General features: G+C 40.5%; 1 long non-coding RNA gene across 1 annotated transcript in view; it reads right to left on the bottom strand.

Moving 5' to 3' along the window:
• Positions 1-3,335: 3,335 nt before the first annotated feature.
• LOC113951320 overlaps positions 3,336-15,483 on the bottom strand; it is a 46,683-nt gene continuing 34,535 nt past the window's right edge. Inside the window, exon 3 of the long non-coding RNA XR_003529107.1 lies at positions 3,336-3,464. This is a non-coding gene — a long non-coding RNA (uncharacterized LOC113951320). The remainder of the gene's footprint in view (positions 3,465-15,483) is intronic.

Genomic DNA, 15,483 nt, shown 5'->3' with positions numbered 1-15,483 from the left:
TGTCCAGTACAACAGGCAGTAGAGTTTTACATAGTACCTCAAAGCAAACCAAAATTACTTGGTAGATTATACTAATAACAATCACTGAGCTGTGAAGTGGTACAATGCTGACTTGAAGTTGTGATAATGGAAGCAGGGGAAAGGAAACTGTTGCTGGTCTACTGATTATGGTTGTACTTTTATTTTATTTAGCAGCTAAATACCTGCACAGAATGATTTAATACAAGGAGACAGAACATGTATGTGTGTAGATATCAAATTAGTAGCTGACAAACTCTATCATATTGTGGTTTTTTTTCTTTGGCTGTTCTAGAATTTCCATTTTAATGTCCTTTCAGGTGACTGTTGCATGGTGGCAGACGAGAAGAGCATTCCCATGTTTGAGAATTCGGAATGGATGTCATCACACAATGGTTTGAGGCTTCTCCCTAGCCTTGCATTGCAAGGATGTGAAAAAATACTCCCCCAGGAACAGCCTAATTCCCCATTGCAGCACAAACAAAGTGCTGTCATTTTGGTGAGTTTTGTTTTGAAACTTATACAACAGCTGATGGCATGCCTGGAGGAAGGCAAATATCTCTGAACTGTCTACGTTTCCCCAGAACTCCCACATTTCAGCAGAAGAAAAATTGAAACTTCTTTCCCCGTCCTCTTTCCAATCGTGTTTGTGCTCCCTGGGTGCCTGTGAGCCTGTCTGATGTCACCACAGGGGAAGTTATAAAAACGGATGCTTCAGAACCATTTTCCTCTGGCAACTTAATTTTAACAGTGTTTGCAGCTTTACTGAGCTTAATAATGGCAATGGGGAAGCCTAATGAATACAACTCTGGGCTGTGCCTTGGACCTAGGGATGGGAATGTACTTTCTTCAGTGTTGGAGTACAAGGATGGATGGGAAAGCGATATGTCACATTTAAATATTAACACTTAAGCTTTGATATTTTTGTCACGTTTCTCCACCTTGTCCAACTTGGTTGAAAAGCATCAATAGGAAAATCAGCTTCACTGGGTTTATACAACCAACTCTGTCCCTTCTTCTGTCTGACAAAACTGCAGCTTGTCACAGCCACATGCTGGCATCCTGCTAATGTACAGAAATGTGCCATCAAGAAAAGCTAATTGCAGTCTAGTCCCAAGAGCAGAATAAGATATGAAACTGTGAATTTTTTTTTTTTTTTTAATGAGCTCCTTTTTTTCTATAGCTGGCAGGAAGATGGAGGTTTTTCTAGATTTATGATGAAACAAAATCTGAACTTAGAGCTACCTTTGCTCTGCTGAGCTTGACTTTGCATCCCCAGCCCTGCAGAACCCAAAGAGTCCTCACAGAGCTCTAACTGCATTTACTCATCCAACCACCCAGCTTGTTCTTGGTCACAACCTTAAGTGTCAGCACAGGGAGAACTCAGGACAAGACACAATTCCAGATCAGTGCCAGTTCTGTGCAGGAAATAATTTTTCTGTAATTAAGTACTGATAATAAAGAAAGAAGCCTTGGCCTGGCCAGTACCTTTCCTTCATTTACAATTCACCTTCCTAACTAGTTCTTTAATTTTTCTAAATTTTTAAAGAACTGAACTACCAAAGGTAAAGGGGTCTAATATGGACACTGAAACCAAAACAACCCTGTAAAGCAAAGCGTCTGAAACTGTCTCAGTTTGGAGTACCAAACAAGTTACAAAACCAAGGTGAGTACCAAGAACATTGCTTTCCAAATTTCTGTAGCAGGTTATGTGGCCCCTACTCATATAAAGGCCTCAAAGACTTTAATTTATTTGTCCTCACAAGATATTACACTAAGGAAAGTGAAGAAATATTTCTCCATTCATTAGTCAGAGAGAGACTGAGAGACCAGATCAACACAGAATATATGTTGCCACTTACTTCCCCCTGAAATGGTATTAAGGGAGAACTAGAACAAGTAACGTGCTCACATAATTTATTTACCTATATTGCTATTACCAATAAAACTCAACAAAAACATACTAGGGAAAAACAAGATGAGCATCTGCAACATGAGAGCTCAGCAAAAATGCATCAGAGTAGGTACCAAACACACTCCTTCATTTGGGATGCCCTGACCCTTCGTGTTTCTTAGTGACTGATTGATATTTATGCAAACCACCACTTCAATTAGAAACCTGGTGGGATTAATTGGGTGGAAAAATACTTGCAAAGCAGCACATAAAGGAAAAAAAATAATCAAAGAGATCTTTTCTCTCTTTGTCTATTGCCAGCAAAATAATGCAGGCAGTTACATGTTTGGTAAAGGGCTGTACCCCCTAAAGTGTTTCAAACTAATAACCTTTGAAAGGGATTTGCAGCCTTGGAGAGGCAGCAGGGATTCACTAGGGAATGAAATTTGATTTAAGATGAAGCCTGGCTCATGTGCTCATTAAAGCAGCCTGCTCACCAACAAAATGTCACACCATCACAGCCATCCTGGATACTCAGAAAAATCTCAGTTTCAATTATTTTACCCCCTCAGCCCCATGGGCTGCATGAAGTTGCATGAAGTGAAGGTGGTGCCTTAATCGTGGAATTCCAGACCATTAGGAGTGGGAGCAAAGAGCCACATTGCTGCCTCCCCTGTGGTTGTGTGCACAGCTACAGCAAAGGGGCTTCTCATCTCAGCCCTGCTTTTTTCCCGTCAAACTTCTAAAGAATATCACACAGAGGGTTCCATTGACATTGTGTGTGTGTGTGTGCATTCAACAGGCTGGTTCATGTTTAAAATGGTGTATGAAGAGGAAAAAGAGAGAACCTCAAGTGATAGACTCAAGGATAGATTAAAGCCCTTGCTGCAGACTGCATGCCATGGAATTCCTTCTGCTTCCTGAATACATTCCAGTGACTTCATGTAACACCTCTCCTACAGATCACAAACTTTCCCAGTAGCAGGAAACTCAGGATCACAGACAGGAGACTTCACTTTTCCAAAAAAGCAATTATCCACTAAAAGCACCCTAACTCTACCTAACTTTGTCTGACAGTCCTGTTCTCACCAGAATGCCACTGCTGGCACACTGAGTGCAGAATTTTGCCCACACCCACCAAGTGTTGTACAGAAAAAAGGAAGAAATTGCTTGCTGTGCTTTTTAATGTTACCACTATATTTAGACAAGCTTAACAATACTTCAATTGCAAGATAGTTGTGAAGAAACTACTTTCATGAGGCACAAACTCACTAGCAGTTGGTCTTACCTAGAAAGGAAATTCTCCATAGGCTCATACCCATGAAAATAAAGATGCAATAAGATATTAGATCTCTGCAAGTAAGGAGAACATTTTAAACATATATTTCCATTTTCTTTTTTAAGTTTTTCATCTATACCTCCAGCAATCCATCACATAAGCTCAAAACTGAGCCATGAAGTATATTTACCACTGAGCCCTAGAACAATTGCTGCTCTTATTTACACACAGGAGGCCTCAGGTTACAACCTTTTGTGGAACCAGTGCCAATAGCTGTGGGATGGATACACAGAGTCATCAGTTTAAGGACAGGTAGAGCCAAGAAATACTACATATTGTTAATCATTGTGGCTCATCCTATCTGGGTGACCAAAGACAAGCCCCAGCCTGTCAGCAGGGTTAATGCCACACAAAGGGGAGAACTCACATGCTCTGGGGTACAATTCAAGAAAGTATGTTTAAGTAAGTGAACACAGTGAAGGAGGATCAAATACAGAACAAAACAGGAGGTTTTGTATTGTTTTCCATTAGAACTCCCTTTACCTACGCCATCTGTCAGTGTAAAACATGGTCATTTTTCCATAATACTTTAAATAACTGTCTACATCTCTCATTTTCTATTTGGGCACAGGGCTTTACCTGCCCAGAGCGATGCCCACTGATCATGTTTTGTCTCTCATCTTCCAAGTGTAACCCTCTTCAGAAACAATGAACCTCGATCTTTCATCACTTTTCCTAAGAGTTTAATTCTATCATCTCAGAGAAACCTTCTGACCACCTGCACCTAAGTGAGAAGCAGGCCCTAATCCTCTTCCACATCCATGAGCTTCCCAGTCAGATTCCCATATAAATACATAAAAATCAAAGAGGTTTCTTGTAAGAAGTCAAATCCCTTTCTTCCCCTCATTGATAAAACAGTGGATCAGTTGCTTGAAAAATTAATACCACCTCTCTCCTCTCTCCTTTTGTTGCCAATGGATCATGTTTTTCCTCAAAACCTGGCTTCAAATACCACCACACTAAAACACTGCACACAGTGTGAGCAAATCAGGTCTTCTGAACAAACAAACAAAAAAGTTTCAAACTGTTAAATGGAAAACTCAGCTTCATTCTGCTGTCCTTAAAAATGGTTATTGTGGATGACAGAAATAACTGTTTGTCAATGGAAAAAAATTTTATGGGGTAAAATGCTTCAACCTAAATTATTCAGCTAATGTTTATTACCTCTGCAAAATGGAATAAAGAGCCACGCGATGCTGCTCCGGCTAAAGCAATTTTGCTGCTGTACCTACAGAAGTAGTGTGAAATGTCTCCCCTAAGACAGCACTCAGAACTTCAGATTCCTGGAGAAAGAGCCACTGCAGAGGCACTTGCACAGTAGATTTGAAGAGCTTGATTACACTCTGGTGTACGCTGCTTTTTCACTTTTGGCAGGGAGTTTGGAGCTGTCTGCACGAGCTCAGAATCTGATTTGCACGGTTCTGCTGCTGGTTTTAAACAGTTCCTTGCAACGCTGGTTCTTTCCTGCTGCCGTTTGGAGGTGTTTTCTGCTTTGATGGACAAGATGCTGGGTATGTGCTTCCTCTTAGCAGCATAATTCACAGACTCCTCAGCCTTCTTGGCATATCAAGCGGGAAATGGCTTATTGTGCACTCTGTGTACGTGCGCTAATTTTGGCAACCTTCGCACTCAGCATAAGGAATGTAGGATGCCTTTGGCTATGTGCCCTTCTCAACCCCTAAAAAAAGGCACCTTGTCAGTGGTTAGCAGAGCTGTCAGGGTAGGAAGTCTGCCTCTCAGCTTCTCTTGAAATGGTTTCAGTTGGGAGTGGGCTGACACTGGTTTATGGAGGGGTTTTCTACCTGAGTCCCGCTCCCATGTGAGCTGGTTCAGCTCCAAGAAGGTCAGGGAAAATCCTGTTTCTTGCACAATCCAGGATCCACCCAGGCTGGCTCTTTGCATTTCTTCTCCTCCACAGCATTTTCTGCTGCTCCCTTCCTGCTGTGTGACACACAGGTGTGCCTTCCCTGTTGTCACACGAGCTCTCTCTAACCAGCTCAGGACAGCAGCTTTCTCTAGGTGCATAACTTCCTCTCCCACCTACACGACCACTTTCTGCTTAAATAGCAGATGGAACAGTGCTCTGCGGGGAAGGAGGGCTCTGACATAGCTTTAAATCCCACACAGACAATACTGTTTCCTCTCCAGGCTGCCCACCACCAGGAGCTGCCTGGCACTGCCTCTGTGCTCACACAGGCACCCTCCTCCCTCTGTCCTCATTAGGAGTGTGTGGGTGCTGCTCTCCAAGCTTCCCTGGGCCCATTCTGGCAGTTCCACATCGTTAGTGATGCCAACAGGTCTCACAGCACCCTCCTGGCTGTCCCTCTGCCACCACCATGCACAGTGGAGCACAGGGAGAGAACAAAAAGATGCTGATCAAACGCCATGGATATGATGTCTCAAAATCTCAGATATCCCTGCAGCTCACACAGCTACCCTCCAAAACTCCCTCACACAGAAATATATACACGTACATGTATATATATGGATTAGTTCTTGGATGAACAGTCATCTATAGCGATAAAATGCATTTGACTACCTGATAACGATGAGGATTTAACAGCCCAAGTGTGTGTTAGAGATCCACAGGGCAGGACTCATCTGGAAAATCTTTATCTAAGCTGATCTAAACTCAGAAGTGAAAAATCTGCTGTTGGCAAAAGACCTCATTTTTTTGGAAGTGCTAAGTGTCTGTCATCCATCTGTATTTCTTTGTCACCAGGCATTCCTAAAAATCTTAAGCCAATATGTATTTAATATGCTTCTGTAGAGCAGTCATGGGCCATTTGCCATGGTTTTAGAGCACAGCAATGAGCTATAGATCACATTTTCTGATCCATTAGAAGGGATTTAGCTGTTCAGTCATTACAAAATTTGAAAGGGGACAGGTATGGTCAAGTACATTCTCCTCTTTCAAACACCTCTGCTCAGCATTACAAATCAAAGTGCTTAAAATCAGAAAATGTTAATATTGGGAACACATGTATCACCACAGAACCACTTTCTTTAGTGACTGATGACATACGGTGACACCGTCACAATCTATTTAAAAGTAATGCTGTTTTTTACCCATGCCAGAAATCAGAACTTGTACCAAAAATTGTTTAATTTTAAAAGTAAAGCCACATCAGTGAAGGCAGTTTTGTGCAGGCTTTCCCATGTGGATGATGCAGCTTTTCCCCATTGTAACCACAAAATCTACACACATACTGACAAGGTGATAACCTGCAGGATCATAATAAAGATGTTTGAAAACCTGGATCCTCTAAATGGGAGATTTTCTACAGTTTTCAACAGCACTAGGATTCACATCATTGTTAGCCTAGATCCTCTCGGCAAAACAAGTGGTTTTGTCACATCAAAAACATGAGCCAAACTTAATATTTGCTACCTGAAATACTGGATTTTTTTTTTTTTTCCTAATTTTATAAGGAAGAAAAGATCAGCATCACTGTTAAGGGATTTTTGAGATTATAACTGAAGACTGAGAAAGCAACTAGTACAGTTTTAAAGTTTATATGTAAAAGAGATGCAAAGCTAATGTTACCTATTTAGGAAAATTTTAAAGTAAAAATTCCACACTCAAAGCCTGAGACAGACAATCATTTTCTCCAGCTGTGGTCAGAGGGTCACTACATTCCTCTTGTTTATTACCTGCTATTTAGCTGAAGAGGTAAATAAATAAGGAAACATGAAAAAGGATGTAACCTACAAAGAACAAATGCAAATTTCTGCATTGAAGATCAACCATTTTTACAAGTGCAGAGTGAAGGATACAGGCTGGTCTCTTTTCTGCAGAAAGAAAAACCCTGAGATTATAGAAAGTCAAAAGCAGAACATGAACCAAAAGTTTGACAAACCACACAGGAAACACAAATAGTAGTTTAGCTCCAAGCCATGTGATTCTCTACTCTCCTCTGACTGCATTGAGCTTTGGAAACTACACTTCAGGTAAAAAGTTGACTCATTCTTGCAGTGAGAAAGATCAAAGTACTAAACTTAGGAGGTGAGGTTGAAAGATCTGGGGCTGTGCAGACTAGAGAAGAGACGGCTAAAAGAAGGGATAACAGCCTTCAAAGCACATAAAAGGCTTCTGCAAAGGAGAAAAGGAATAAGCAGTTTTTGTGTGCTTATTTTAGGGAAGAGTAATAGTAATGGGCCTCATCTGCAACAGGGGAAAATTAACTTAAACGTAAGAACACTCTGTAAAACTAAACCCTGAAATAGACTGTGTGGGGAGATGGGGAATCTCTGACACAAATTATACAGGTATATTTTCTCATGCCCGGGGTGGAGAGATGAACTCCGGCAGTCTGGGGATTATCTGTGCCACAGGGTGAAGCCGGGAAGCCTGGAAATACTGCACAGACATAGGGAGCACCCCAAGGTCCTGCCAGGCTTGGAGGATCACTTCACCATCTCTGTGGGCCTGGACAAGAGCCACAGCAGTCCAGCCTTGGGAGAGCCTGCTGATGGTGCCCCAGGAAGAGGAGGTTGATCAGCCAAACCTTAATGCCTGTCCAGCCTTGCCCCCTGTGACCTGCACACTGATGTGATCAGGGAAAGAAATAGGTCTATCCTCAAACTGGGTCTATCAAATGGAATTGTTGTGGGCAAAGCCAGGAAACAAATTATTCATTGAAGGGTTTCTGCTGATGTGAAAATGGGCTGCAGAAGAGCATGGGAGGAAGTAGTTTCTTTGCTTAAGGGTGTGAATGTTTCAAGCTTGTCCCCATGACAGATGTTCTGGTTACAATCCTTCTGGAAGAGATATCACTGAGAACATCTGTAAAGTCACCTCCAAGAAAGAGTAAGACCTGTGGTGTTAATGTCTACAACATCATTTCTATGGTGTTGCTTCCCTCCTCCACCATGCCCTGACTGTGAATTTGAATAAATTATACAAGTTGACTTGACAAGGGAGCATTAATGGGGCCATTTGCCACCTGAGAAGTGCATTAATGGGTCATTAATGTGTACCCTGCAGTGTTCTGCTCTTAGGACTCAATAGATATTTCATATTTTTTAAAAGATTATTCCTTTGTTTTTTAAAGCAACCAAAATTTTTTACTTCCATTTTTCTCCCTTCCTCTGCATAACTCTTTAGGTTGTAGGGGAATAACAATTCGTTAAAAGAGAAGGAAAAAAGGGTTAAATAAGAGCAGCAGCTTTCTGTTATTCTGTGGACATACATAGGAGGAACATGCCAACTCTGTGACCTCATCTCTTCTCACAGGAATATGACACAGTTTCACATAAGCTTCAGTTGAGATACTAATGCCCTTAATTCAGGAGACTGACCAGAAGGAAAGCTGAAATCAGTGAAGCTGAGAGTTCTCCCAGCCCCTAATTATCACACAGAGAGCTGAGGATGCCCTGCACTTCATACAGGTAGGACTGGATGGGGAAAAAGTAACTCAGTGCATGAAACTGTGCCAGGATTAGTCTTTGTATTGAGGAGAAAGTGGACAGTCAGGTTTCCACAGCCCTGCTCTCAGTGCAAATATTGCTTTTTTGAACGCATGAGGCGCTGTTGGGTTGTTCAGTGCTGAAAGGAACAGGAAGAATCAAGAGTTGAATAAAAGCCCTTATTGCAATATCAGAGATGACATCATTTTCCTTTTTTCTTCTCTCTTGTCTGTGCAAGTTCAGGGATGAAAAAATAAGGTTTTAATACCATCAGAAAATTTGCTGTTCTATGAGAAATGTGTCTTTTGCCAAATGAATGCAGATGTTCATGCCAGGACAGGAGTACTTTGTAATTGGAAAATAGCTGAAAATAGAAAAAAAGAAGTGTATTCCTACCATGCCTTAAATCTCCTGTAATCCTTCAAACATAATCAATTGTATTCAGCTACACTGAAGTCTTTTGCTTGATTACTTCTCAGCCTGACAACAATAGCTGGAATTTCTATACAGGGAGTAAGTGCTTTTTTAAAGATAATTAGTCCACTTTGATGTGCATTGAGAATTTTTTGGAAGAGGACAGTACCTGTCTAGTTTTCATGCATTCACTGAGCCTAAGAACAAAGAACAGTAAAAGATACCAAAAACTTTTAAAGCACCTTCTGAGTGCTCTCCTCCAGGAAGTGCACTTGACACTGAGATCTGCTCAGCAAAAGAGGTGCACTGAGGCTGGAAATCAGACAATATTATCCCCCTTGGAATTCTTTCTTTGTGATCACTTGTAAGATTTATTTCTTATAAATAAATGGAAATGTTGTAAATCACAGGTAAAGACTCTGAAAGTTGGATTTTTCAGCTCCTGAAAACAATGCAAAGGACCCTGATCACAACAGCAAAATGCCTGTGTGCACGAAAGGAGGTTCTGAAGCATTAGGTCATAAAGAAAACCAAGGACAGGAAGAGTGATGTAACTAGAATTTCAACAAGTTTCAATTTCAACTTTTATTTGCAGCAGCTTGAGGCCCAGAAAGCAACTCCTCAATGCCAGCAGTAATGCACTGAGCACTGTGAGCACGATGGGAGGTCACAGATCAGGGTAAGGACATATTCACAGGGTAAGGACATATTCACACCCCACCAGGAGCGATGAAAAAACACGTCAGGTTCTTGCTTTCTAAGAATTTTTGTGGCTCTGTGTTCAGGTACTTCCGGACAGAGGGAGCCAGACTCTCATGAAAATTGAAGTCAGGCCTTCTTAAGATCTTATCTAAATTTAATAACCCAAATGAAACATGCTTCTCCATCCCACTCCATCTGTAAGGCATTATTATTGAGTTTGCAGTGAATAACTGTTTATTATTTTCTTAATTTTCAGCCACAGCACAGTCTATTTTAACGTAGCAACCTTCCAATGAGTCTGGGCTGCGGAATATGTGACTGTCTTTAAAAATAAAAAGCAAACTAGTTATACAATGAGAGGAGCAAGCCAGCCTGCAGGCTATGGATTACCAAGAGAAAACGTTGATTGAACTGACCGTGCTTGGAACAGCTTTTAGTTTGAGCTGAAGGAAATGGATGTGGCAATAATCCCATGTTACCTATTGAATGATAATTTCAGAGACATTCTTTGCTGAGTGTTTGAAAGGACAAAATTTAAATTCTAATTTCCAGAGAAAGCAAAGGCATTTTTAGCAATTGCCTTTGTGTAATTGCTAGAGTACAGACTGTATGCAGGACAATGCATCTCATAAAGAGTCAAAGATAAATGACTTAATCTGAGATCTACAACTCCAATTATATACATCTCTCTATCCTAAAGGGGTTTGTTTTGCTATAGTTGCTTTTAGAGCCATTAACAAAAGGTTGCATTATATCTCTGTTAGTGTGGGGGCATGTGCAAAGATTGTATATATGTCTAAAGTCTATTTTTGTATTGAATGAGCCCTAAAATGGAATTCAAAATCAGTTTGTTTCTATTACGGTGCTGTGTTCATTACAAGTTACTATTTTTAGAAAGTATTGATAACCACATTTATGCATTGAAATGGTGTATAAGAAAGGAATAGAATTCATATTAAAAAGGTGAATTAGGAAATATTTACAAAGGAGCAAGCAAAGAATGAATCTGGGTACAAACGCATTATCCCCTTAGCAACACAAATCTCAACCTAAGCTTTCCTCAAGCTCAAGTTCTGGTGGCTACAAAAACAACATTTCCTCTGTTTTCACACTGAAATTGGAAGTCTGACTTCTCCATCCTGGTGGAAACGTGTAAAGATTTACTTGCAAGGATGGGAAATTACAGTTCAGCTGAGAAGCACAGATCATCATTCCAGGAGGATCCACATTACCAAACACATCTGTTGAGCTACGTGATGTAAGAAATTATGGGAAAATATTATCGCTACTCTGAAGTTGGAGTAGCCAAGGATGGCTCAGAGGCATTCAGAGAACTGCCAGTCAACTATGCAAAGTTTGATATTAAAGTCATATCCTCTGCTTCTGCTGACAAAGGTCACAAAATGCACAGGATCAGGTTCTGCATCTATAAGGTGCTCCCTCTATCAAAGCTCCTACAGTTGCATCAAAGTGGAACTCCTGGACAAGGGATTCTTTTGAGGACAAGTTTTTTTAACACTATAGCAGTGTAAGAGAAAACAGATATATTTTCTACCTGTGTTATTTCTTACATGCTGGGTAGATGCATTTTCTATGGCAAAAAAAAGGGTTGTATATCTTCAAAACAAAAGTTAAAAAGAAAGGGAACACAGGCTAAAAGAAGAAGAAGAACATGCAAACTAGATCTGAAGTCATTCACTCAACAAGTTTTCACTACAAATCAGAGATGCAGGGCAAGTTACAAACAAGGTTGATTCTACCAAAGATGTTCTGGCTACTTAAGAGTTCTATTGTCCATACCATGTCTTTGATCAAGAAATCCAAAAGCACAGACCAGCTGCACAACCACAGCATAAACAACATTTACTGTAGATAACCCTGGAGCTCCCAGAATAGGTTATGAGCATCAAGCCAGAAGAGAACTACCAAAAACAACAACCAACATAGATTCTTTGTTCTCTTAATCCTTATGGTCCAACTTTGTGTTCTCCGAGCTGCTTGGCCCTTCAAAGCAGAAGAGATAATTGAATTTCAGTCGTGTCATGGTCTGATTCAAAATAACCCATAATGGCACTCATTCCAATATTGCACAGTGCTGATTTTTATTCTGGGGGTAGTGTCTGTTCTTTGCTGTAGGAATTTCCATATGCTTCTTGCCCTGAATTTCAAAGAATAATTTTGCCTAATGAAGTTGAACATTGAGATTTTCCCCCCATGACTTATGGGTGCAATTTGAAAGTGGGGGGAAAAAAGCAACATGTAAATGAAAAGCACGTACAACACTATGTGATGACAAACAGCCCTTGCAATTTGCTTAGCTAGAGCTTGTTCTTCATTCCCAGAGGCACCAGTCACTTTTATCATGAGATGACAGCTGAGTTTTACTCTTAAGATTGTGCAGATTTCTCACCTGACTGGCTCACGACTGTATTTCAGGTCAGAGAGTAACACAAGCTGAGTTCTATTTTTCTCCTCATGGCCTTTCTCCCCTGTCATTCTTTATGTTGATTTCCCTTTCTCAGTCCCACCAATAAGTTCTATTTCCCCAAATTATTTATTCATATCTTTAAAGGAGATTTCAGAGCAATCCACATGCCTTCTTTCACGGGGCATCTCGTGCATGGCTCACCCTCCACATCCTAAACACAGACCCGCTACGCCGAGGGCTGACTGGTGTGTGATCACAAATGTCTGCTTTCTTCTTTCATCACCATATTCATCTGCACATCATGAGCACTTGGAAGTCACATTTTCTGTGCTACTGTGAGCAGACAATTTGCTGTAGTGTGAGAGTTAATGGACATGGGAGACCATTAGTGACATTTATCGGTAACAATTTATGTAACTTAAAGGGTAGAGCACTGACTGCAGTTCAGAAGTTCAATTATCAGCTCTGCTGCTGGTCTGCACAGTTACCTTGGGCTAGTTGCTGCCATCTGGTATTTTAGTTTTCCACTGTAAATGGACAAATTATGCTTCTTTGTGAAATCCTTAAATCACGTGTATCTTGTATATGAAAGACTGGCTGCCTAGAAAACAGTGTCTACTATTTTTAAACATGCTTATAAACATCTGGCAGGGAGATATTCTCCATATCAGTTCAATAGAATAGGATCCATTTCTGAGTCCCTGGCTTTGAGGCAGATTGGTAGCATCATCTCTACCACACTGCTGAGCAATTTTTAATTGGTTGTTGCAGGACTGGAATGATAGTGAGAACAGACTCGAATTTTTTTCTGCCAGTCTCCTTTTCCAGGGCTATCAAACTAGCATTGCTCCATTTCACTGCTTTAGTTTAATAAAATAAGTAATAATTAAGTACACAATTCACATCTGCACTGACAGGTCAAAAAATCAGAAAACTTGGATAAACACCAGCCAAGCCAGATGGGACATTTAGTTAGCAGAGACTGCATTGAAAAGCTGTATTAAAACTTAAATCACAACGGCTGTTTTTCAGGGTTGGTAAGATCATCCTCAAACACTGCTGCTGTATTTGGCCATGTCAGGTGCTGTTAAGATCAGCTTAGAAAATTCAAGGTCCCAAAAGGGACGAGTAGATTGAATCCTCTCCAGAAATTTTGCTTCACTGATTAAAATCTCTGCAAGCTTCACGCACAGTTCAGGCTCTGCTCAGCAGCTCCCAATATTGAGAACATCTATGCCTTTGAAATCATCTTCATCTAGGAATGTACACCATTTAGGGAGTTTTAGCAATAAAATCCAGACTCTGTCTTACACTTGCAATGCCACTTGTAAGACTTAAGACCATCTCTCCATACTATAGGTTCAGGATCTAGTTTAAGAATGAAAAGCATCTCAAATCTGAACATTTCCAAACATATCTTTTACTTGTCAGGTGAGAACATGGTTTTCACATTACCCATGGTAATTGAATTTATTTATTTATTCCTCAAAATCTTCCTTTGGTAACCTTACCATGTGCAAATTTCATTATTTTCCCTTCTCAAGTTTATCTTCAGGAAACAAAGAAACAATTTTATAAAATAATGGAACAGTTTCCAAAATCTGCTACAATTGGATTGGAATGGAATGTCAAGCCCCTGAGGACCCTCCCGTGGTTTTGACCATTAAAGGGGTGAAGGATGAAGTGAAGCATCCTGGAGAAAAGGGTTTTAATATTCTCAGTCATCAGCTGGGCAAGCAGAAGCTCAGCAGATTTTCTCATAGATTCTTACTTGCACTTATGTGATAAATTCATGGATGCACAATGATTTTAATGGAATATCTTAAACTTTCCATAATTTCTTTGATTTTCCTTACAAAGAAATGACAATCAAGCAAGAGCCATTTATCAGAAAATTTCTGGCCAATTTTTTATCATATACTGGTGGGGTATTGCATGGTAAGAAAACTGAATTCTCTCAACACCTCTTTAGATTTTTACAAACCTACCTACGCAGTTAATCACACATAGGAACTGGACACTTCACCTCTGACAAAATGAAACTTCAAGTCTTTGGATGGCTAGCTGGGATTAGGTTGTTAATATTTCCTCTCCCGTTTCCCCCCCCTTTCTATATTTTTCCCTGAAAAACAAAGAAAAATAAACCCTGGGCTCCTTTAATCCATTTGAAATGCGTGTTGGCCAAGGAGCAGCATTAGGCTCATCTGTGGAGGCAGCTGCTCGCCCACCCTTCTGTCTGGAGAAGAGATAAATACAGAGGCTCAACAGAATTTTTCATTTTTCCAGTGTTTCTTGCCTACTTAATCAAAATCCAGCCTTGCTGCCAACTGTCAGCAGACTCACGGTTTATAAATGTTGTAGTTCAACAGGCGCTAACGCTGTATGTTATCTTAAAATAATTACAACTTTCATCTTGAGCAAAATCGAGAGGGTTTTTTGTGTTAGGAGGAGCACACTTGCTAATGTTCAGCTTTAGTTTAGTTTTATAACAGTCTGGCGGTTTCAGATGGGGGCTGAGCACTTGTGTTTTGTGTGAAGGTGTTAGAGGATAAAGCTACTGAATTTTCTTTGATGTTATGCTAAGATTCAGAAAACTTGGGCAGCATTTCACATTCTGGAGCCCTGATTTTTTTACTAAGGTGGGGAGGCATGATGTAATAGATTTACAGCTATGTAATAGAAAATATATAAATGCAGTATTCTCAGGGATTGTCAGAAAGCTTTTTACTGGGAAAGATCCACCTAATCCAGATCCATCCTCCCTCAGATCAGAAAACTGCCACATGCAAACAACTAAAAAATACGTTTTTAACTTGAAGCACCATGAAAAGGAAAAAGAAAATCAGAAAGAAAATAATTCCCATCTTTCTGAAAGATAATAATCCTCTCAGATTTAGAAGCAGACCAGCATTTCAGAAATAAAACCTCTTTACTGCACTTTTGTGACCACACCCTTTGTCCTGCTGGGGACCCTTGGCCTCCGTGGGTCCACACCAACCTGGGGCACGTGGTGTGTGGGTGCACCTGCAGAAGGAAGTCCTGGCACTGCTGTACAGCAACAGAACTTTCTTTAAATGGCCCCAGCAGGTGAAGGATTGATACGTTCTCATAAAGGTCTCCTATGGAAACTGGAGGTCTTTGTTTCTCTGACAGAATGGGGTTTGTTTTGCTCCTCCCACTAGAGTAACTCCAGAACATCATACCTCTTAACCACCATTATTTATGGCATTCATCCTACAGCTGTGAGAGTCAGACACCGTTTCAGGGAAACATTTGGGA

This window comes from Corapipo altera, unplaced genomic scaffold (genome assembly GCF_003945725.1).
Source record: "Corapipo altera isolate COAL_440 unplaced genomic scaffold, ASM394572v1 67, whole genome shotgun sequence".
Classification (NCBI taxonomy): domain Eukaryota; kingdom Metazoa; phylum Chordata; class Aves; order Passeriformes; family Pipridae; genus Corapipo; species Corapipo altera.
This window is presented reverse-complemented; position numbering and strand designations above follow the sequence as displayed.